We start from the raw sequence: 24033 nt of genomic DNA on the forward strand, positions 1-24033 counted from the left end.
AAAGATAATGAAAAAAGCAGGCTTGGAACCTGGCAATTTGAATGGGGACGCCCTTTTTATTTATTCTATTTCTATGTGTCTACCTCTTTTCTCTTCTCCACCCACGTTTCATCACAGGATCAGACGAGGGAAGTGAGCCGCCTCGGCCTCTCAAATGCATGCCACAGATCTGTTGACACGGAAACCCAATTGTGCCTCCAGGATACAAATCAAGTGCACCATGGGGAATGATTATGGTTCATTTAAAGCATGTCTGCTTATTGCTGCCTGTGTACCATTTTTTGGTGTGTAGAGTGGAAACAATGTTTAATTCATTCAACATCCATTATTTCCAAATGCCTTTCCTTTTTTAGATGTGTCTGGTGTCCTTTAACTCAACCCCCAATGTGAGTAATTATTATGCAAATGTTGGTAGCTACTAGCTACTTGATGAAGTCAACATTACACGACAACTCATATCAGCATTTCAAATGAATCCGGTGGGATAGTAGGTTGACTATGTTACAGTTACAATGTATTGTTATATATGAATGTGTTAATTTGTGTTGTTGTTTTCTATGTCTAAGAAGATGTATATTCCTGCTACACAGGAGACCATCAACCACCACTATGGTCAAACCAGAATGGCTTTAACCCATTAGCCTAACTACTCACTTTAAAGGAAACTTTACCACTGTCAATGACTTACAGACAGAACCTGTTATTCGTGCATCATTACCCACACAGGAATTATAACTTTAATGGAGCTGAAGGTGGACTTTGTTATCTTCTCATTGCAAGCTTGAGTGTGGCTCTCCGTAAAAGAGTGGGGGGCAGGCACGAAGCAAACTCTGAAATCAACCTCGTCCAGTGATCCCTATCTGGCCAGGGACCAACGCCTCCTGGAGACTCAGGGGTGGTGAGAGCACAACACTAGACACTCTTAGCAGGATAGCGTTTCATGAAAAATGATGCATCATTTATCACTTTTAAAACTAGAGCACACATGGCACATTCTCCAAAAGGTGAGGACCTGAAATTATGTCTCGGTTGACATTGGCTCGCTCAGGTCAGTATTCAGATGATGCTGTAATATCCATGTCAATTAAAATCAGTATATGTAGAACATTTTACTTAAAAACTATTCAGAAATATGAACTTGGTTATGATCTACAGCAATGTATTCTAAAACTGGGGTATGTGTACCCACAGGGTTATGCACAATGCCGTCGAGGGTACGCAAAATAAAAATGTAATACACATTTTTTTAAATGTAAAAAAAAAAACAGATTTTTTTTTTTTAAATCTTCACCTTTTCAAACAGTCCATTTATATTTTCCAACAGGGCTATACATTTGGGTGAGTTTTTTTTCTCGCCTGAGTATCCTTGTTTCACTTCCAAAAATAAAATTAAACCATCTAGTGTTCAGAGAAATAACAACACAATGTCAAATACAGGTAGCCTAGTCAAATAGTTAACATCCAATCACATTAACGTATGTAGCCAAACGTAACTGCTGTTCATTCTGTTTTCTCGAAAATGGATAACTGGTTAAAAATAAGTAAAGCCCGCATCCATAGAGACACATATCAGCTCCTACGAGCAGTACTACACCTGCACCTGTCGACAACACAAGTTGTTCTGCTTCCACAAGCACATCCAATGCTATCATCAGTAATTCTAAATGTGTTGTTAGCTCAGCTAGCATGTACACTGACAGTTGTGAATCTGATGCAGCCGAAGAGCTACTGCCCCCTTACCCGGGAAAGCACCGAACAACAGTCAGGGACGTTGGACCATCGAAGAGGCGCAAATATGATGAGAACTACATTGATTTGGGGTTCACTTATATTTGGAGTCGTGCCTTTCCTCAGCCACAGTGTGTAAAAGTACTATGTCACAATTCAATGAAACCTTCACTCTTGCACGGACATTTAGAAACCAAAACATGCCAATTTGAAAAATAAGCAAGCCATGGAAGTTTTTTGAGTGAGAATTAAGATGACTTTCGAGTATTAAGAAAAAATTGAGGCTATGATTAAGAAGTTGGAGCTCTTCTCTGTCTGCATTAACAAGGAAAACACACAGGTCTTTCCATCATAGCATATTTTTTTGGTGTGCAAATGAACTCAATGTCAAATGTGATATACGGTAGCAATGCACCAGAGGGAGATGGGTGCACAACTATGCAGGTACTTTCCAGAAACAGATGACACAAATAACTGGATTCGTTATCCCTTTCATGCCCTTTCTCCAGTCCTCTTCCCGATACCTGAACAAGAGAGCCTCATCGAAATTGTAACAAGCAGTTCTGTGAAAATTGAATTTAATCAGAAGCCACTGCCAGATTTCAGAATATCCTGCCTTGGCAAATCGTGCTGTTAAAACACTGATGCCCTTTGCAACCGCGTACCCATGTGAGAGTGGATTCTTGGGCCCTCACTAGCATGAAACTAAATACAGGCACAGACTGTGTTTGGAAAAGGATTTAAGACTGAGACTCTCTCCAGTACAACCCAACATTGCAGAGTTATATGCATCCTTTCAAGAACACCCTTCTCATTTAACCCGTGGTGAGTTATTCACACTTTTCGATGAACACAAAGTTTTATATGTAAGATGGCTAAATAAAGAGCAAAATTATTGAGTGTTATTATATTATTATATCTGCCCTGGTCCAATAAGAGCTCTTTGTCACTTCCCACGAGCCAGGTTGTGAAAAAACTCACACTCACTCTTATTTTTAATAAATGTATAGTGTGTGTGTGGCAGACTTACAATGATGGCAAAAAAACAACATTTGAGAGTGCACTGACCCCGGTGCTAGAGGGGGTACGCAGATGGAGGTTGAATGTTTGAAGGGGTATGGGACTATAAAAAGTTTGGGAACCACTGATCTGCAGTGTTGTTAAGTTATTATTGTCATTCTAAAAGAAAATAAAGGACTTCAATGAGACAAATTAAGCACAATATAACAAATGCACAATGCAGTAAATGTATCGTAACTATGGGAACACAGATACTACATGATGGGAACACAGATACTACTGTATATAATGGGAACATACGTAGATACTGCACATAATGGTAACACGGATACTACATAATGGGAACACAGGTACTGCATAATGGGAACATGGATACAACTGTACATAACTGTAACACAGATACTACATAATGGGAACATGGATACTACTGTACATAATGGGAACACAGATACTACTGTTCATATTGGGAACACAGATACTACATAATGGGAACACAGGTACTGCATAATGGGAACATGCATACAACTGTACATAACTGTAACACAGATACTACATAATGGGAACATGGATACTACTGTACATAATGGGAACACAGATACTACTGTTCATATTGGGAACACAGATACTACATAATGGGAACACTGATGCAGCATAATGGGAACACAGATACTACATAATGGGAACACAGATACTATGGTAACTTTGTTAGCATCTGCTATTTTGGTTTCCAGCATGATAGTTTCCAGCATGTACTTTACATAGCAGAGGCAATGGGAATGATGCGTAAAGTGTTTAGTTCCTCACTGTTTCTCGAAAGCCCAGCGCATCATTGTGTTGATGAGAAGCTGTGGCTGTGTACGCCTCAGAGATATGTTCTTTGATAGCCACAGCTTGGATGCACTTCTCAGGGTATAAACAGCAATTCATCATCTCAACTATGTGCATGCAAAACAATTGCTCTTTTTATTCTGAAATACTTTCAGTAATTTCAGACCATATATTTAGAGAGCTCTGAGGCACGGTTCCGCCACAATATTCTAGGTGCTCTGAGTATTTGGAAATTAGGCCTTGGTGCTTGAGTTCCAAAATACTTTTCCATTTGGATTTGAGTGTAATTACTGTAAGGAACAGACACCGTTTCCTACTCACATGCCATCATTGAACTGAGATTTCATGCAGAGACAACCAAATAGAAACAATAACGGCAGCATGAACTATAGACTTATTTTGTTCTTAGAAGCCAGTTTTCGATAAACAAAAACAACCCATTTATCATCTTCAACCCAGAGTTTTTATATGTGGGTAACTGATGCCAGAGCTGACCAGTCCAGCTGAAAGGGTGATGCTCGGTCACAAGGTTTTCTGGGAGGTCAGGAGGAAAACTGGGCCAAGAACCAGATTTGAATAGTTCTCCGATGATGCCTCGCTCCCTAAAGAGACAATTAGAGGGAAAAAACTAGAGTGGTTTCAGAGCAGAAAGAATGTTTCCGAAACATAATAACACACCACTAATGGTGTTACAAAAGAAGCCCTGGCAAACCACATTTACAGTCTTTCTTTTTTCAATCATGTGAAATCATCAACAGCCATTACAGTAAGAGAAACTGAAGCAAATGTACACGAGTAGGGGTAATCAAAGTTCGTTAAGCAGATTTCAGGGTTGGTATAGCTGTTTAGGTATTGGTTATAACTAAGATTATCTCACATAGTTTGTCAAATTTGACTGATGAGGTGGCAGAGATAGGGCAGCTGTGTGTGAAAGAGAGGCAGATCAGTGTATCTGTGTGTGTGAGGCTCAGTCTCCGTGGGTTTCATCTGCCTGAGACGTGCTTCTCTGGTCCCTTGTGAAGCAATTTGTTGAGGCAGCTCATAAATTACACAGCTAGTCCAGGGTGTCATTTATTAGAAACAGGTTCAGGTCCTGATTTAAAGGTCTGAATATAAAAAGAATCTCTCTGATTTGTCTTTTTCCACTGAACAGTGACTGTATTTGCAGGAGTGTAGATTTGCCATTAATCATTATTCACAGCCACCGAAAACAGATCAATTTTGAGTGGCGTTTGAAAAAGGTTTACCTCTTAAGAATGGAGAATACGGTCCAGTAAAAGTGCATAATCTTCAAAATAACTTGGAAAATAAGAAACTACGAGGGGAAGATTCATATTAATAGGGACATAAAAAATGTCCCTTTTAAAATAGCTGATCAGCCTTAAGATCAGTTAGAACTTATGTTGATTCTATCTGATGATACATTTTGCCATTTTTACACTGAATATTATTCTCGAAATTAAAAGGACCATTTTTCTATAATATATGTTCCAATGTTCTATAAGTAGAACATTGGAATGTAAGCTTATAAATTGCATATTGGTGGTTTCATCTGACTCAAGAGGAAATAAATATCAGCTTAATAGTGGTCATGGGGCTTGTGGCTTAGTTGCATAAAACTACTTCCTCTTTAGGTAGGCTTAATTATTCATATTGCAGTTGTGTTTTCAATCTACTGTTCTCTATATCATCAAATAGGTTAATTAAGGTCATGTTGCCAATGAGCTGAGCCAGCCATGTTGGGGACATACAAGTTGACAACAATGAGCTGAACCAGCCATGATGAGGACATACAAGGTGACAACAATGAGCTGAACCAGCCATGATGAGGACATGCAGGTTGATGACAATGAGCTGAACCAGCCATGATGAGGACATGCAAGTTGATGACAATGAGCTGAACCAGCCATGATGAGGACATGCAGGTTGATGACAGTGAGCTGAACCAGCCATGATGAAGACATGCAAGTTGATGACAATGAGCTGAACCAGCCATGATGAGGACATGCAAGTTGATGACAATGAACTGAACCAGCCATGATGAGGACATGCAAGTTGATGACAATGGACTGAACCAGCCATGATGAGGACATGCAAGTCGATGACAATGAGCTGAACCAGCCATGATGAGGACATGCAAGTTGATGACAATGAGCTGAACCAGCCATGATGAGGACATGCAAGTTGATGACAATGGACTGAACCAGCCATGATGAGGACATGCAAGTCGATGACAATGAGCTGAACCAGCCATGATGAGGACATGCAAGGTGACGACAGCACATTTTTAGAGTTGTGAATCACATGCAGCTGGTGGCACCTTAATTGGGGAGGATAGGCTCAGAGTAATGGCTGGAATGGAATAAATGTAATGGTATCCAACACATCCATGTGTTGGATGCCATTCCATTTACTCCATTCCAGCCAATATTATAAGCAGTCCTCCCCTCAGCAGCCTCCTGTGTTGTGAATGTGTTGAAAGCCCGAAATGATCACAGGAGACATGAAGGTCATTCTCTTTGGCAGGTTTGTAAGATATTGCCCTTTCAGGTACACAAGATTAATATCATTACTGAGAGCAATTTTTAAATCTCTCAGCAGGTTGTCAGGTCAACATCCAGTTTTGGTTGACATTTAGGTTGTCAATGAAGGTGGAATTCAACATGAAATAACCAAACTTTAGTATGTTATAAACCTCTTGCAAATTCAACCTACTGGTCATTTTGAAGTAATGGGATGACATTGATGAAGTAAAAAAAAAATTAAAAAAGAGGAAACCAATTTTTGCCCGGAAGGTAGCCAGTTGCCACAGGACAACACAATACCGCAATGAGGACTCTAATTGATTGTATTAAATAATTATGAATTAATAATGATGCCTTGCCCTCAATTTCTGAGAATCCTTCTTTACATTATTGGAAATGTGTCAAAGTGAGGAGAATAAATGCATATTATCTGTAATACCCTTCTAGCTTCTTGATATGATGTATTAGTCACACAAAAATCTGTGAGTTCTTCTCTTTTTATCATTGATGACTAAGACATGCTTTTAAAAATCCCAAGCATCCTCAGGGAAAATGTGTTGTGTGTGTGTGTGTGTGTGTGCGCGCGTGTGTGTGTGCCTGTATGCATGTGTGTGTGTGTGTGTGTTTGTGTGTTGACGTTACAGGTTTTGGTTTTTCCATTTATGTTTTGAGGTTGGACTTTTAGCATGTATAGCGCGTTAGAACGTAAAACGGTCAAATAATCTTACTAGAAAATATTCATATTCATGAAATCACAAGTGAAATATAGCGAAACACAGCTTAGCCTTTTGTTAATCACCCCGTCTCAGATTTTCAAATTATGCTTTACAGCGATAGCAAGACAAGCGTTTGTGTAAGTTTATCGGTAGCCTAGCATAGCATTATGTCCAGCTAGCAGCAGGAAGCTTGGTCACGAAAATCAGAAAAGCAATCAAATTAACCGTTTACCTTTGATGATCTTCAGATGTTTTCACTGACGAGACTCCCAGTTAGACAGCAAATGTTCCTTTTGTTCCATAAAGATTATTTTTATACCCAAAATACCTCCCTTTGTTTGTCACGTTATGTTCAGAAATCCACCGGAAATAGCGGTCACGACAACGCCGGAAAAAAATCCAAATTATATCCATAATATCGACAGAAACATGGCCAACTTTTTTTATAATCAATCCTCAAGGTGTTTTTCAAATATCTATTCGATAATATATCAACCGGGAGAGTTGGCTTTTCAGTAAGACCGGGAGGAAAAATGGCAACCTCCCACTTTTACGCAAGAATCACTCTGAGAGTCATCAGCTGGCCACTTACGCAATGTGTTCGTTTACGCTCATTCTTCAACATAAAGGCGTGAAACTACGTCTAAAGGCTATAGACACCCTAGGGAAGATGTAGAAAAAGGAATCTGGTTGATATCCCTTTCAATGGGCAATAGGGATGCATAGAAAGACGGGTTTCAAAATAAGGGTCACTTCCTGATTGGATATTTCTCAGGATTTCGCCTGCAATATCAGTTCTGTTATACTCACAGACAAAATGTTTACAGTTTTGGAAACTTTAGAGTGTTTTCTATCCTAAGCTGTCAATTATACACATATTCTAGCATCTGGTCCTGAGAAATAGGCAGTTTACTTTGGGAACGTTATTTTTCCAAAAATAAAAATAGTGCCCCCTAGCTTCAAGAGGTTTACAGCAAAAACATGAAAATATCTTTCGGCTCTGGTGAAGAAAACAATCAGTATTGAAGAATGACACTTTTTCAGTTGTTATATATAGAACATTTGGAACCATTGGAACCATCTAATATTACAGAGCTATTCAACCCTTGTCCAGGTTGTTCAATATCAGGAAGTTCATAATATACTTTGTGTCCCTCTGGATTTTTTGCAATAATTACATGAAATGAATACCTTAATTATGTAAACTCTTCTGATAACTGTGGTCATGTAGTTTATATTCCTGTGTCCCCAGCACATTTTCTCCCAATGATGAAACTGAGATCTACCCTTGCCACATCCTTTCTATTCTGGTCAGTGGGTTTTCACTAGGGAGCTGGGAGTATTGATATGCTAACAGGATGACACAAGAGATACCTTCAAGGGGACCCCTTTTTACTTGAATGCCCCAGAGTTACTATCCATTATGTTAACGACTTCACTGTATTTTCATACTACCTTATTTGTAAAGGACCTTGGACAGAAATCAGATGGTAACCCATTGCTTGTTATTGTAAGATTGGAGGAAAGAGCAAGAGGATGATTTAGTATGAGTCAAATGTCTTGGGATTTTGTTAAGGGTTTCTATCTCTACCTCAATAAGAAGATAATTGCATTAACAAGTGAAACACTTTAAAATGTGAACTGAGGAAGTGTAACTAATAGGCTAGTTGGCAAGATAGTATGGAACAGCTGGCTCTCATTGTGTGTCTGTTAGAATAGATGTTGTCTGGTGCCAACACCCACATCTAGATGTGTGAAGGTTAGTGCATTTTCTGTAGAGAAGCTACTTATCCATCATTTATGACATTCCTAGGAGTGTGTGAACTAAAATAAAGTATTACCATAGCATTTTTATGTGTTCTGTATAGTTATGTACTTGAACATGTATAAATTGACCAATTCAGCACATTTGGGCAGACTTCATACAACATTTTGAACAGTAATGCAATGGTTCATTGTCTCAGTCTAAAACTTTGCACATACACTGCTGCCATCTAGTGGCCAAAATCCAAAGTGTGCCTAGCCTCCAAAGTGATATAATGGCCTTTCAAAGATGATTTTTTTTAAACGCATGTTTTTTCTTTGTATTATCTTTTCTAGATCTAATGTCTTATTCTCCTACATTAATTTCACATTTCCACAAACTTCAAAGTGTTTTCTTTCAAATGGTATCAAGAATATGCATATCCTTGCATAGCTACAGGCAGCTAGATTTGGGTATTTATTTATAAAAAAAATTAAACCTTTATTTAACTAGGCAGGTCAGTTAATTAAGAACAAATTCTTATTTTCAATGACGGCCTAGGAACAGTGGGTTAACTGCCTGTTCGGGGACAGAACGACAGATCTGTACCTTGTCAGCTCGGGGATTTGAACTTGCAACCTTCCGGTTACTAGTCCAACGCTCTAACCACTAGGCTACCCTGCCGCCCCGTATGTCATTTTAGGTGAAAATTGAAAAAGGGTCCAATCCCTTAACCTATATTTAACAAGGCAAATCACTTAGCAAATTCCTACAGTAACTCAGTTGCCAGAGAGAAAGGAAACCGCTCAGAGATTTCATCATGAAGCAAATGGTGACAGTTAAAGAGTTTTAATAACTTTTCATGTTCAAAATTGTGCACTCTCCTCAAACAATAGCATGGTATTATTTCACTGTAATAGCTACTGTAAATTGGACAGTGCAGTTAGATTAACAAGAGTTTAAGCTTTCTGACAATATCAGATATGTCTATGTCCTGGGAAATGTCCTTGTTACTTGCAATGTAATGTAATGTTAGCTCAACCGTCCTGTGGAAGGGACACCGATCTCAAAGAAGTTTTGAGGCTGTGATAGGAGAAAACTGAGGATGGATCAACAACATTGAAGTTACTCCACAATACTAACCTAAATTACAGAGTGAAAAAAAGGACACCTGTACAGAATAAAAAATAATCCAAAACATGAATCTTGTTTGCAACAAGGCACTAAAGTAATACTGCAAAAGAAAAACGTTTTGTTGAGAATACAAAGTGTTATGTTTGGGGCAAATCCAATGCAACACATTACTGAGTAGCACTCTCCATTTTATAAGCATTGTGGTGGCTGCATCATGTTAGGGGTATGCTTGTAATCGGTAAGGACTGGGGATGTTTTTGCACTTGATTAGTCCTAAAGTAAAGTACCTTTATGTTTTGACTCTTTGTGGCCTGTCCAATATTCTCCTATGTGTTGCACAATTGTTCACTTGGAAATAAGAAACAACTACTATATGGTTACAGAAAAGGTGCAGATTAGAATATTGCTGATCGATACATCTTGCTGGAAGGCAAATAGGTGTAGGCCTACTATATCCTACTGTAGTTTAGTCATTCAGTAAAAAAGAAATGGCAACAATTGATTTGTCCCAAATCCTGAAGGATTACACCTAAAATAGATTGGTATAGTCTAATTCAACTGCATATTCAATAGTCTGATTTTGAGATAAATAGGCTAGTCATAACCTACTATACATGAGAACAACCATATTTGATACATATGGTGATTTGTGCGGGGGAGGGGTCTATGGTGTGGCGTTTTTGTGCTGCCAAAATCTACACTGGGAGAAACAGTTTGGACATCAAGCGGTTCTGTATCAAAAGCGATTTGAGATTCCTGTGTTCCGGACGTCTTCACAGTCCTCTTGGTTTTGAAGAACCTCTCCTTTTGCCTGCGAATATCAAGTTCATACTCGCCTGCAGCAACCTGCCCTGTCTTCTCTGTTGAAGGTAAGGTTCCATGAAAGTTATTGTGCCACGTAGTCTACTGTGTGTTAAATCTATGAATGGGGAATGTTTATTCGGTGGCGAATACGTCCAGTCCACTTATAATTTGACTAAACGCATAGCAGCAGGTATAACTAGTAGGCTACCTAGTTGAACCACAGCTGGTTGATTTGCGCATTTTCACCAAATCCTTAGATTTCCAGTGTTTTGAACACCAGTCAATGCTTTCTCTCCCGGTTACATGAATATCAAGTTCATACTCAGTCTGTGGCGATATTTCGTGCGGTTCGTTTTAATCTACACTTAAGTAAATGCTTTGGAATTGCATTTCAAAGCATATTTTCGCTAGACTACATTCAAAAGGGAAGGCTATTCTTTGTAGTTGTGTCATTGCACTATATAGCAAGCAATAACGCTTTCTAATTGATCTTCTCCCTGCCTCATACCTTCACATTGTGTGCACTAATGCTTTACGAAGCTCTTGTTGGAAGACGCAGCAAACGACATAGGTTTTTGTTTTAACTTACATCACAGAACAGGTAGGTAGCCTAGTTGCCTGGCCTAGTTAAATAAATGAAGATTTTTTTTTTTTTTTTAAAAAGGTTGGATCACGTTCTGAATTTCATCCAGCCTTTTAACATATTTCGTATTCTCTTTCTGGGCTCTCATTAGTTGTTTAGGTGTAGCCTAATTGCTGAACAAGTCTTTTTTTACATATCCATAGAAGTGCACTCTTTCCCACTAAAGTCCCTGTCTCTGAAGTTCTGTATTTGTGCCTAGCCAAACTAGGGTAGTGTGCAGAACAATACTATTCTGGCTTTGCATACAGGCTGTTTGGGCAACGTATCCAGGTTACCGTGCATACACACCTGCAGTAGGCTAATATAATACGTGATGGAAGCCAAATGAATGCTAACCAGTGTATTGCCCCCAAAATGTGTTTGTTTTAAATGGAATTGGACGACATAATCTTTGCAATAATTTTCAGATTTTCAAAAAGGAATTAGCTGCTACACGGTCCTAAAGCAGGATATAAAAAAACATCTGTTTGAAACAAGCACACCAGTGCTTGTGCTGTCTGTGGTGCTGATTTGATCTCTCTCTCTCTCTCTCTCTCTCTCTCTCTCTCTCTCTCTCTCTCTCTCTCTCTCTCTCTCTCTCTCTCTCTCTGTGTGCGCGACAGGCAGTGTTCGTGTATGTCTGTTATGGACATGTATTGCCTTAAACTTGGACTTTGGACAACAGAACAATTCTTATTAACTAGACCCAAGTCTACAGTCATAATTTATAGGAAAGCTATGGAATCCTACCTTCTGAAATTATTATCTTGAAGTTCAAACTTTACAGGAAGGTAAAGCATAATGTATAATTAGCTGTTTTCTTTCAAATGTACCTCAATAGATTTATTCCATGATCACTTTCTTCTGTCACTTAGTTTGTCGAAACGATGATTAATATACCACTTTGTGGGTTAATTTCTCAAGCAGTGACTTAATAAAACTGCCACGTCTCTGCAGCTCTGTCGATTAGCCTCAGGAGGGCCATCTAGAGAATACATATGGGCCGTTGGGCTCCCTCAGTTTCTCATGCCCACCTGACAGACTGGCAGTGGCTCACTACAGCCTGACTATTCAGCCTGCTCTCACCGAATTGCAACAGATGTCAAATCACTCCATCTCCCACCATCCATAGGAAATGACTTAGAACATTAAAATAAGTGATCCATTTGGTCATTGTTCTGGAGAAGAAAATATTGGCCTGGCTGCTTCTTGCTGACAAATGTATGCATATTATAGACAAATGATCAGCATGGCAATATGAAGTGCTGCACTGACAGACAGCGTCAATTGTTACACTGACCAATAGACAGCCTCAATGTATTTAATATACATGCATACGCATGAGGTGTAATTGTTGGTGTATAACTATCTCACCAATGCTACTGTCACTGACTTGAGTAGACATGGAAGTTCTATGAGGTATCATGCATTATACACATGTTCCCCGTGTTGGGATATGAAGTTGCATGGCCGTGAACTCAGTGCAGGCCAGGGCAGGTAGCTAGCTGAGGCCTAATCTTCACTGAGGTGATAGAGGGAGATAACAGTGATAGATGGAGCGGGTGGTGGGTTTAACATCCTGAGCTCAGTGTTGTCTGCTGGGGTCAGGCCTGTGATATCATAGTGCCAGTTCAGCCAGCTTCATTCTCCCTCTGCCTGGCATCTTGGTCATGTTAATAGCTGCCGGTGTGTGTATGAGCCAGGCTGGTTCTGTATTCACGGCCTCAGATGCTGTCTGTCAGTCCTTCACACCCTTCAAGTGAAATGCTTCCCTGGCCATCCGCCAGCCAGCAGCAGGATGTTATTGTGACGTGAAGGGGCTACATTCTCAGTGATGTCTTCAGGTAGTGCAATTTTTGGAAAGTTCCACACTAGAAAATACAGAGAAAGCGAGCAATGGTGTTTTTCTGTATTTTTACTATTTTCTACATTATATAATAATAGTGAAGATAAACTATGAAAAAACATATGGAATCATGTAGTAAAAACAAATCAAAATATTTGTTTTAATATTTGAGATTCTTCAAAGTAGCCACCTTTTGCCTTGATGACAGCTTGGCATTTGCCTTGCACAATCTTGGCATTCTCTCAACCAGCTTCATGAGGTAGTCACCTGGAATCCATTTCAATTAACAGATGTGCCTTGTTAAGTTAATTTGTGGAATTTATTTCCTTCTTAATGCGTTTGAGCCAATCAGTTGTGTTGTGACAAGGTAGGAGTGGTATACAGAAGGAAGCCCTATTTGGTAAAAGACCAAGTCCATATTATGGCAATAACAGCTCAAATAGGCAAAGAGGAATGACAGCCCATCATTACTTTAATACATGAAGGTCAGTCAATCCGGAATATTTCAAGAACTTAGAAAGTTTCAAGTGCAGTCGCAAAAACCACTATGATGAAACTGGATCTCATGAGGACCACTGTCACAGTTTTCTTCCTCCTCTTCCTCTGAAGAGGTGAAACAGGGATCGGACCAATATACAGCGTGGTAAGTGTCCATGGTTTTAATAGGAAAACTCAAACATGAACACAACTACAAAACAAGAAACGTGAAAACCCGAAAACAGTCCCAACTGGTGCATAAAACACAAAGACAGGAAACAAGCACCCACAAAATACCCAAATAATATGGCTGCCTAAATATGGTTCCCAATCAGAGACAACAATAAACACCTTCCTCTGATTGAGAACCAATCTAGGCAACCATAGACTTACCTAGACACCTAAACTGAACACAACCCCACAAATCTACAAAAAACCCTAGACAAGGCAAAACACATAAATCACCCATATCACACCCTGGCCTAACCAAAATAATAAAGAAAACAAAGATAACTAAGGCCAGGGCGTGACAACCAACACAGGAAAGGAAGACCCAGAGGTATCTCTGCTGCAGAGGATACGTTCATTAAAGTTACCAGCCATAAAAATTGCAGCCCAAATAAATGCTTCACAGGGTTCAAGTAACAGACACATCTCAACATCAACCGTTCAGAGCAGACTGCGTGAATCAGGCCTTCATGGTCGAATTGCTGTAAAGAACCCACTACTAAAAGACACCAGTAGTAAGAAGAGACTTGCTTGGGCAAAGAAACACGTGCAATGGACATTAGACCGGTGGAAATCTGTCCTTTGGTCTGATGAGTCCAAATTTGAGATTTTTGATTCCAACCGCCGTGTCTTTGTGAGACGCAGAGTAGATGAACGGATGATCTCCGCATCTGTGGTTCCCACCTTGAAGCATGGAGGAGGTGTGATTGTGTGGGGATGCTTTCCTGTTGACACTGTCAGTAATTTATTTAGACTTCAAGTCACACTTAACCAGCATGGATACCACAGCATTCTGCAGCGATACGCCATCCCATCTGGTTTGTGCTTAGTGGGACGATAATTTGTTTTTCAACAGGACATTGACCCAAAACACACCTCCAAGCTGTGTAAGGGCTATTTGACCAATAAGGAGAGTGATGGAGTGCTGCATCAGATGACCTGACCTCCACAATCACCCAACCTTTTCCGGATTGACTGACCTTCATGCGTTAAAGTAATGATGGACTGTTTGTCTTAGCTTATTTGAGCTGTTCTTTTCATAATATGGACATGGTATTTTACCAAATAGGGCTGTCTTCTGTATACCACCCCTAACTTGTCACAACACAACTGATTGGCTCAAACGCATTCCACAAATTAACATTTAACATGGTTAATTGAAATGTATTCCAAGCTGGTTGAGTGAATGCTAAGAGTGTGCAAAGCTGTCTGCAAGGCAAAGGGTGGCTACTTTGAAGAATCTCAAATGTGAAATATATTTAGATTTGTTTAACACCTTTTTGGTTACTACATGATTCCATATGTGTTATTTCATAGTTGTAATATCTCCACTATTATTCTACAATGAAGAAAATAGTAAAGAATTAAGTAAAACCCTTGAATCAGCAGGTGTGTCCAAACTTTTGACTGGTACTGTACATGTTTTAAAAACATTTTCTTGAAATAAGCTTAAGTAATTTTTGGCTTGTAAAGTCATACCTAGGCTAAATTTAAGCTGTCTACAATCATAAGATCCACTGAAACATTATTTTATTGAAATTGTTTTTTTTTCACTATGCACACATTTTCAAGTCTGTCTATGATAATGCTCTTTTTGTTAAAAAAAAATGACCCAGAACCATGCACAATGCACATCCACTGATAATGACCAACTTCTTGCAGCAGGCATTATTTAAAATGAACACGTCTCCTAAACAATTTCTGAACCACAATGTGCTATTGAGTAGCCAGTTAGTCTTTATGTTTGAAGTCTAGCCAACCTTAATTTATTTGCTTGCTAACAAGGTAGAACAGTTTAAGATAGCGATATCTGTTTTTTTGCAGGCTGCGTCTCAATTACCGTCCCTTCCGCATCTGCGGTGAAAGGTGGCAGAGCTAAAGCAGTGTTTGCAGACCATGAGACATCCCAGAAATCGGTCTTCTCACGAAAACGTCTGTTGTGTCACCAACACAACGGTGTTCTCTGATTTTCTATAGGACATCCACAAGCCTCACAAGATTTCTGAAGTCGGTACAGCATCTTTTACCAACGTCTGAGTGGTTTGGCCTGGAAAATAATGTCCCGTCTGTGGAAAGCTGAGACTGTCACGGATATGATGGTGTTCTCCGTTTTGCTCTAGGACACCGACAAGCCTCACAAGACTCATCTGAAGGTCCACGCTTCCAGTTTTAAAACTGAATGGAAGTGTATATATTGAGTTAGTTTAGTGTCTAAAGTAAGGGGATAAATAAGTGAAAAAAAAAACAACAAAAACAAAAATGTTTACTGATCTCATCTCTTTTAAGAACACTCTCCCTTTAGATTATTTTTGACTATCTATTCCATGTAGTGAATGTTATTCAATGTGTTTCTATTGGCTAATAGCAGTAATGCCAAATTCAATGTTGAATCCAATCCATTATTATGATTATGATTATTAAATTTTTTTCCCCTTATTAAGGGGTCTTACAATTCCAAATCAAACAATTAAATAATCGTTGGCATGACCATCTTAAAACAATTCAATATGTTAGCTTAGACCCATATGTTAGTTTAGGGCCTGTCCGTTCATTGCGGACAATGAACGAAATGGCATTTTATGGATGGCAATTTGAATGCACAGAGATACCGTGACGAGATCCATGTTTCAGCATGATAATGCAATGCCCCATGTCACAAGGATGTGTACACAATTCCTGCAAGCTGAAAATGTTCTTCCATGGCCTGCATACTCACCAGACATGTCACCCAGTGAGCATGTTTGGGATGCTCTGGATCGACGTGTACGACAGTGTGTTCCAGTTCCCGCCAATATCCAGCAACTTCGTACCGCCATTTACGAGGAGTGTGACAACATTCCACAGGCCACAATCAACAGCCTGATCAACTCTATGCGAAGGAGATGTGGCCCTGCATGAGGTAAATGATGGTCACACCAGATACTGACTGGTATTATGATCCACGCCCCTACCTTATTTTTCTAAGGTATCTGTGACGAACAGATACTGTATTCCCAGTCATGTGAAATCCATAGATCGGGGCCTAATGAATTGATTTAAATTGACTGATTTCCTTATGAACTGTAACTTAGTAAAATCTTTGAAATTGTTGGTTTATTTTTGTTCAGTGCCTTCGGAAAGTATTCAGACCCCTTGACTTTTTCAACATTTTGTTACGTTACAGCCTTATCCTAAAATTGATTCAATTGTTTTTTCCCTCAATCTACACACAATAGCCCATAATGACCAATCCAAAACACTTAAAAAAATGTTTTTTTTTGCAAATTTATTAAAAACTGAAATATATCACATTTACATATGTATTCAGACCCTTTACTCAGTACTTTGTTGAAGCACCTTTGGCAGCGATTACAGCCTCGAGTCTTCTTGGGTATAACGCTACAAGCTTGGCACACCTGTACTTGGGTAGTTTCTCCCATTTATTCTTTGCAGATCCTCTCAAGCTCTGTCAGGTTGGATGGAGAGGTTGCTGCACAGCGATTTTTCAGACCTCTCCAGAGATGTTCAATTAGGTTCAAGTCCAAGCTTTGGCTGGGCCCCTCAAGGACATTCAGAGACTTGTCCCGAAGCCACTCTTGAGTGGTCTTGGCTGTGTTCTTAGGGTCGTTGTGCTAGGGGCGTTGTCCTGTTGGAGGGTGAACCTTCACCCCAGTCTGAGATCCTGAGTGTTCTGGAGCAGGTTTCCGTCGCTCTGGATAAGAGCGTCTGCTAAATGACTTAAATGTAAATGTAAATGTACTTTGCTCCGTTCATCTTTCCCTCGATCCTGATTAGCCTCTCATTCCCTGCCACTGAAAAACATCCCCACAGTATGATGCAGTCACCACCATGCTTCATTGTAGGGATGGTGCCAGGTTTTCTCCAAACATGATGCTTGGCATTCAGGCCAAGGAGTTCAATCTTGGTTTCATCAGACCAGATAATCTAGTTTCTCATGGTCTCAGAGTCCTTCGGTGCCTTCTGGCAAACTTCAAGCGAGCTGTCATGTGCCTTTTACTAAGGAGTCGCTTCCGTCTGGCCATTCTACCATAAAGGCCTGATTTGATGGAGTGCTGCGGAGATGGTTGTCCTTCTGGAAGGTTCTCCACAGAGAAACTCTAGAGCTCTGTTAGACTGACCATCAGGTTCTTGGTACCTCCCTGACCAAGGCTCTTCTCCCCCGATTACTCAGTTTGGCCAGCAGCCAGCTTTAGGAAGAGTCTTGGTGGTTCCAAACTGCTACCATTTAAGAATGATTGAGGCCACTGTGTTTTTGGGGACCTTCAATGCCGTAGACATTTTTTTGGTACTCTTCCCCAGATCTGTGCCTCAACAAAAATCCTGTCTCAGAGCTCTATGGACAATTCCTTCCACCTCATGGCTTGGTTTTTGCTCTGACATGCACTGTCAACTGTGGGACCTTATATAGACAGATGTTTGCCTTTCCAATCAAGTTGTAGAAGCATCTCAAGGATGATCAATGGAAACAGGATGCACCTGAGATAAATTTCAAGTCTCATAGCAAAGGGTCTGAATACTAAAGTATATAATGTATTTATGTGTTTTATTTCTAATACATTCAAAAACATTTCTTGCAACCTTTTTTTGTCTTTGTCATTATGGGGAATTGTGCGTAGATTAATGATTTTTTTCTTTCATCTATTTTAGAATAAGGCTGTAACGTATCAATGTGGAAAAAAGTCAAGCGGTCTGAATACTATCCAATGGAGAAGGATTAGTATCTTGTATCTAGTATCTAATATCTTGTGTGAGGAAGCTTGAAGGAGCAGGGAGAGGACATGTGTTAGGTCTGCTTGAGACCAGGCACAGTAAACAGCACAGACTGGCGACCTTCACCTCTTGATGGAGGCTGATCTATATGACAGGACCCTCTGTAGCAGCACCAGAAATAAATGACAATCTTTTAAAAACTGCCCTTAACATTTCACACCAAGTTATTAGAACTTACTGAATAACCTTTCGGAGTGATGAAAGAATGTGGTCTCCATTTCAGTGAATCGTCCTTTATCTGAAACGGAAGAAAGGTTGACGTTGTCCCTGACACCCGGGGTGATGCAGAGGCTGGGGCAGCGACGTTTTAATCGTTGATGTCGAGGCAAACAGCTATTTCTGTAAAGTCAATAGGTGGGTCTGAGACATGCATTGTCCACACCTAAATTAGATTTTTTATTTGCTATTCTCAGCAGAATATTTACCTTTCAGTCTTCCTCCATTTAATACTCCTTGGCAGCAGAGGGGCATAAATAAATCAGAGCCCTCACTTTCAGTGCCTTGAGGGAATGGAATTATTACATACTGTACCATTCTGAACTGGGAAGTACTTCCATATTTTTCCTTTTCCTTCTTCCCTTCAAACAACCCCCAGACCCTATAAAGCAGGGTATCCCAAGCTCGGTCCTGGGCCCCCCTCTGGGTGCATGTTTTCAAATAATCAAGGCTTGATGATAAGTTGGTTATTTGAATCAGCTGTGTAGTGTTAGGGCAGAAAACTAAATGTGCACCCAGCGGAGATCCCAGGACCAAATTTGGAAAACCTGCTATAATGTACTGCCTAAAAATGGTATAATTGGGATTTCGTTTATGTGGAATTCATTAATAATTATTGCATGTTTTTTGTTTTCTATAGTAGTACTGTCACTATCAACTATTTATCAGAACCTGACTGTGAACCCATAAGCCATTGAGAAATATTTGTTCAAAACCATTACACAATTACTTATTCCTTATGTATATTGGCTGCCACCACTGTGGTCACTTCTGGTTGTAAGCTTCTTAGCAATAGACAATATCATCATGCCGTCATATATTTCCAACAAGATCGATGGATTATGCTCTCATGAGATTCATTTTGATTAATGGTGTTTGTTGTGCTTGGATTGGTTACAGTTACGTATGTTGTTGCAGGACACTGCCACCACAATAATATTTGTATGTAATTTCCAGGTCTACGTTATCGAGTACCACTTAGGAAGTTTTACGTTATCAACCCTAATATCAGTACAACAGTGTTAGAATACATAACAAGGTTTAACTCAAACCATCCTCAAACAGGACACAATAATACCTGGAAGTAGACATCCCGTTTTAAAGTCAATGTACAGATACACAGTATAAATCCAACATCTGCTCAATTCTGTAGTATGCAGTGGAGAAGATGGAGAATTTACAAGAAGATATTGAGCAGACTCTGGGGTTTATGGGGAAAGATGCCTGAGGATAATTCCCTGGGAATAAGGTGGGAGCTAAGCTTAGCTCCATTTTAACAGATCCTCTGACGCACAGGCATCAGTAACACGTTGGTGTTAGAGGAGGAGGTGGTGCACAACACTGTGTTGTCAACACAGTGAGGATAGGCTAGCTACTGTATATAGCCACCTGCACCAGCCTGATAGAGGGCCTGTCAAGTGGGCCTGTCCTGCAATACTGATACTTCACAAACCCTCGCAAATTATATTTATAACAGGAACAATTTCCAGGTAATCATCACAATGGAAATTCAAAACATGTCGTGGAGAGAATTTGTCTTCAAAAAGTGTGAAGTATAAGTTGAGTATAATAGTATAAGTATAAGTATAATATGAGTTATGCGGGGGTAGTGACTTGGGATGAAGTACAGTCTTTTAGACTTTGCCGTTCAGAGGAACGTCTCGGAGGATTCAATACTTAGGCCTAACCTGAAAATTGAGTTTTGTTCACTCAAGACAGTCAGATCAGGACTGAATAATCAGATGGTATTTGGAGCTTGTTCATGAAGCCATTGTGTTTTGTGATAGCATCTTCCAGTAGTATAGTGTGGATGGCAAAAACATAGCACATTTTTGTGTTTCTATTTTCTGTTCTAATGACTAATCTATTTCATAGACCTGCATTCAGACACATTATGTTTTGGGTAATGTTTACAAATGCATACGTACTGTACATACAGTACCAGTCAAAAGTTTGGACACTCAATAACATTTATTTAAAGCCCTTTTTTTACTTCAGCCGATGTCACAAAGTGCTGACACCTACTCATTCAAGGGTTTTTTCTTTTCTTTTTACTATTTTCTACTATTTTCTTTAGAATACTAGTGAAGACATCAACTATGAAATGATTCATGGAATCATGTAGTAACCCAAAAAATTGATAAACAAATCAAAATATATTTGAGAAATATCAAGAACTTTGAAAGTTTCTTCAAGTGCAGTCGCAAAAACTTTCAAGCGCTATAATGAAACTGGCTCTCATGAGGACCGCCACAGGAAAGGAAGACCCAGAGTTTCTTCTGCTGCAGAGGATAAGTTCATTAGAGTTTACTGCACCTCAGATTGCTGCCCAAATAAATGCACATCTCAACAGCAACTGTTCAGAGGAGACTGCGTGAATCAGGCTTTCATGGTCAAATTGCTGCAAAGAAACCACTACTAAAGGACACCAATAATAAGAAGAGACTTGCTTGGGCCAAGAAACATGAGCAATGTACGTTAGACATGTCGAAAACTGTCCTTTGGTCAGAGTCCAAATTTTAGGTTTTTGGTTCCGACCACTGTGTCTTTGTGAGAAGCAGAGTAGGTGAACAGATGATCTCTGATTGTGTAGTTCCCACTGTGAAGCATGGAGGAGGTATGATGGTGTGGGGGTCCTTTGCTGGTGACACTGTCTGTGATTTATTTAGAATTCAAGGCACACTTAACCAGCAGGCTACCACAGCATTCTGCAGTGATACACCATCCCATCTGGTTTGTGCTTATTGGGACTATGACCCAAAACACACCTCCAGTCTGTGCAAGGGCTATTTGACCAATACGTGGAGTGATGGAGTGCTGCATCAGATGGCCGGGCTTCCACAATGACCCGACCTCAACCCAATTAAGATGGTTTGGGATGAATTGGAGCACAGAGTGAAGGAAAAGCAGCCAACAAGTGCTCAGCATATGTGGGAACTCCTTCAAGACTGTTGGAAAGGCATTCCTCATGAAGCTGGTTGAGAGAATGCCAAGAGTGTTTAAAGATGTCATCAAGGCAATGCGTGGCTACTTTGAAGAATCTAAAATATTAAGTATATTTTGAATTGTTTAACACTTCTTTAGTTACTACATAATTCCATATGTGTTATTTGATAGTTTTGATGTCTTCACTATTATTCTACAGTGTAGAAAATAGTCAAAATAAAGAAACCCTTGAATGAGTAGGTGTGTCCTAACTTTTGACTGGTACTGTATGTAATTGGGTGAATAAGCATTTTTATTAGTATTTAATCTGAAATAACTTCAAAATTCCATAGCCCTTACTACCTCCTTTTCAGTTTTGCATATTCTTCTTCATCTTTCAAATCTTACCTCCTGTCAGTAACTTCAACATCCACATGCAGTAGAGGGATTTCAGAGGCTTCTTTGAGCACAGTAAGGATGCTCTTATTTCAGTGGGATGTGCAGAATCGTTATTTTCTGTATCGTCTCAGGGTTTGCCACTTGCATTGTCCCTAGAATATCCCAGTAGCATTTAAAATGTGTGGTTGTGTTGCTCTCTGTATTGCTGCATTGTAATACATGTGAATACCACACCATTGCCTCATAAATGTTTCAATACACTATTTCTGTCTGTGTGCCTCCAGTTGCTAGAACATGAAATGTACTGTTATGTGAATTTCTAGTGTGGCTGTGCTTGTGAAGAGAGTATCTGACAAGCCCTGACCTCTGCATACATACACTGTACTGCTAGCGCACACATTACAAGAAACCTCTATTCCACTTGTTGTCTTTGTCTGCCTTTCCAGTGATCTACTCTCCCCATTCACCAATACACATTCAGAACAGGCAGGTTGTTCATTTACCTGAAGCACTTCCATTATGCCACATCTCAAAATAATATATGGTGTGAGTGTGATGGTTGACAAAAGTAGGAGTCTCTTTCAGTCTTTATTCTTTATGGAACTGTATGTTCGTATGCAGGCTTTCAGTATTCTCTCAGTAAGAGAGAACAGTGTACGCTATGTTGCTTGGTACATAGTGTCATGACAACATGTGGTGTTATAATGAACAGGTAGTAATGTACTAACAAGCTTTACGATGATTAATACTTTTGTCAATGATCACATACTGTTTACCTGAATATGCTTCAGGCTCATATACCTGCTTTTTTAAGAGGAACCTATTAACTATGACAGGCCACAATGCAAGTCATGGAGAGGGGCGGAAATGTATGCGTGTGTTCTTTCATGTCTGGGTTAATTCGCATAACCTTTTTGTAATGCAATTTTATTCTGTGGATGTATTAACATCACATTAACTGGGAATGTAATGTCAGTGCAGTTCCACGAGGATGTAATTGAGAGATCCCATAGGACCTTGTTGGGAAATTGCAAGTCTCATATTAATACAGTAATATCTCCATCTACCTCCTCAAATGGTCTAGAATTACAGCCTTAAAATGTAGCACCTCTGAGTGGATGATGCATATTCTGCCACTGCATTAGACAGTCGGGTGGAATATATATATTGATTCCATACACACCACTGCCATTTGTACCTACCTGATATTAATTCAAATGTGAATAACTATGGTGTTCAACCAAAAACATAGCTTTCGACCAATGCCTAAAATAACATATTGTGTAGATGATTCTCTAAGAAAACCAAGATTCCAACTTAATTTCTCTAACATAATCCCTTTTTAGGATGGTCAAAATTAGGACGACTAAATCAATGGAGGTCAGAGAAAAAAAGCGGGTCAAAAATCTAGACAATAGCATTGCATCAGCTAGGCTGGATGCTGTGAAAGAGTTAAGGCTACCGGACAGGCTTACCATTGAACTCATCATTCTTTTCAAATCTGGAGGATATAAAGGTAAGAAAGATATTATATTTTCACATTTTAGTATATGCTGTTCATATTAATACGAAGTTCCTGTTCTTTTTCGAAGACTTCTCACAAAAACAAGCATAACTCTGTGAAATGTCAACAGAGCACTGAGCGTACCCCAAGCTTTTTATTTTCAAATCCTTTTACATGTCATTCAGCTCTTGTCTTGTTCATTTTGCAAAACGTTAAATTCTCAAAAGTTTCAATGAGAAAGTTGCACAACTCTGTCAACAGAGCTCAGTGGTTTAATATTATCGGATGTATTACTTTAGAGAAAGACCCCACTGAACGATTCAGAACATGAAGAATCATATTTGTCATGGCAAAATGTATTTTATAACATAAGGAAGTGAAATGTCATCACCAAAGTGCATTTTCCACCCTGGACACCCTAAAATAACCTCTACTGTAACAGACTGGATTGCCGAGCAACGTGGTTGCATCCCATATTTCATATATTTTGAAGTCTATTAATATACGCTTTCAAACATGAGCAGTGTGTGTAACAAACGTAAATGTA

At 39.5% G+C, this 24033-nt stretch overlaps 1 protein-coding gene across 1 annotated transcript in view; it reads left to right on the forward strand.

Moving 5' to 3' along the window:
• The first annotated feature begins 10394 nt into the window (after positions 1 to 10394).
• Positions 10395 to 24033, forward strand: part of LOC115143413 (contactin-4-like) — a 175018-nt gene continuing 161379 nt past the window's right edge. The window contains 1 exon segment of the mRNA XM_029683821.2: positions 10395 to 10564. The gene's annotated coding sequence lies outside the window, so the exon portion shown is untranslated.

Source organism: Oncorhynchus nerka, linkage group LG15 (genome assembly GCF_034236695.1).
Source record: "Oncorhynchus nerka isolate Pitt River linkage group LG15, Oner_Uvic_2.0, whole genome shotgun sequence".
Taxonomy (NCBI): Eukaryota; Metazoa; Chordata; class Actinopteri; order Salmoniformes; family Salmonidae; genus Oncorhynchus; species Oncorhynchus nerka.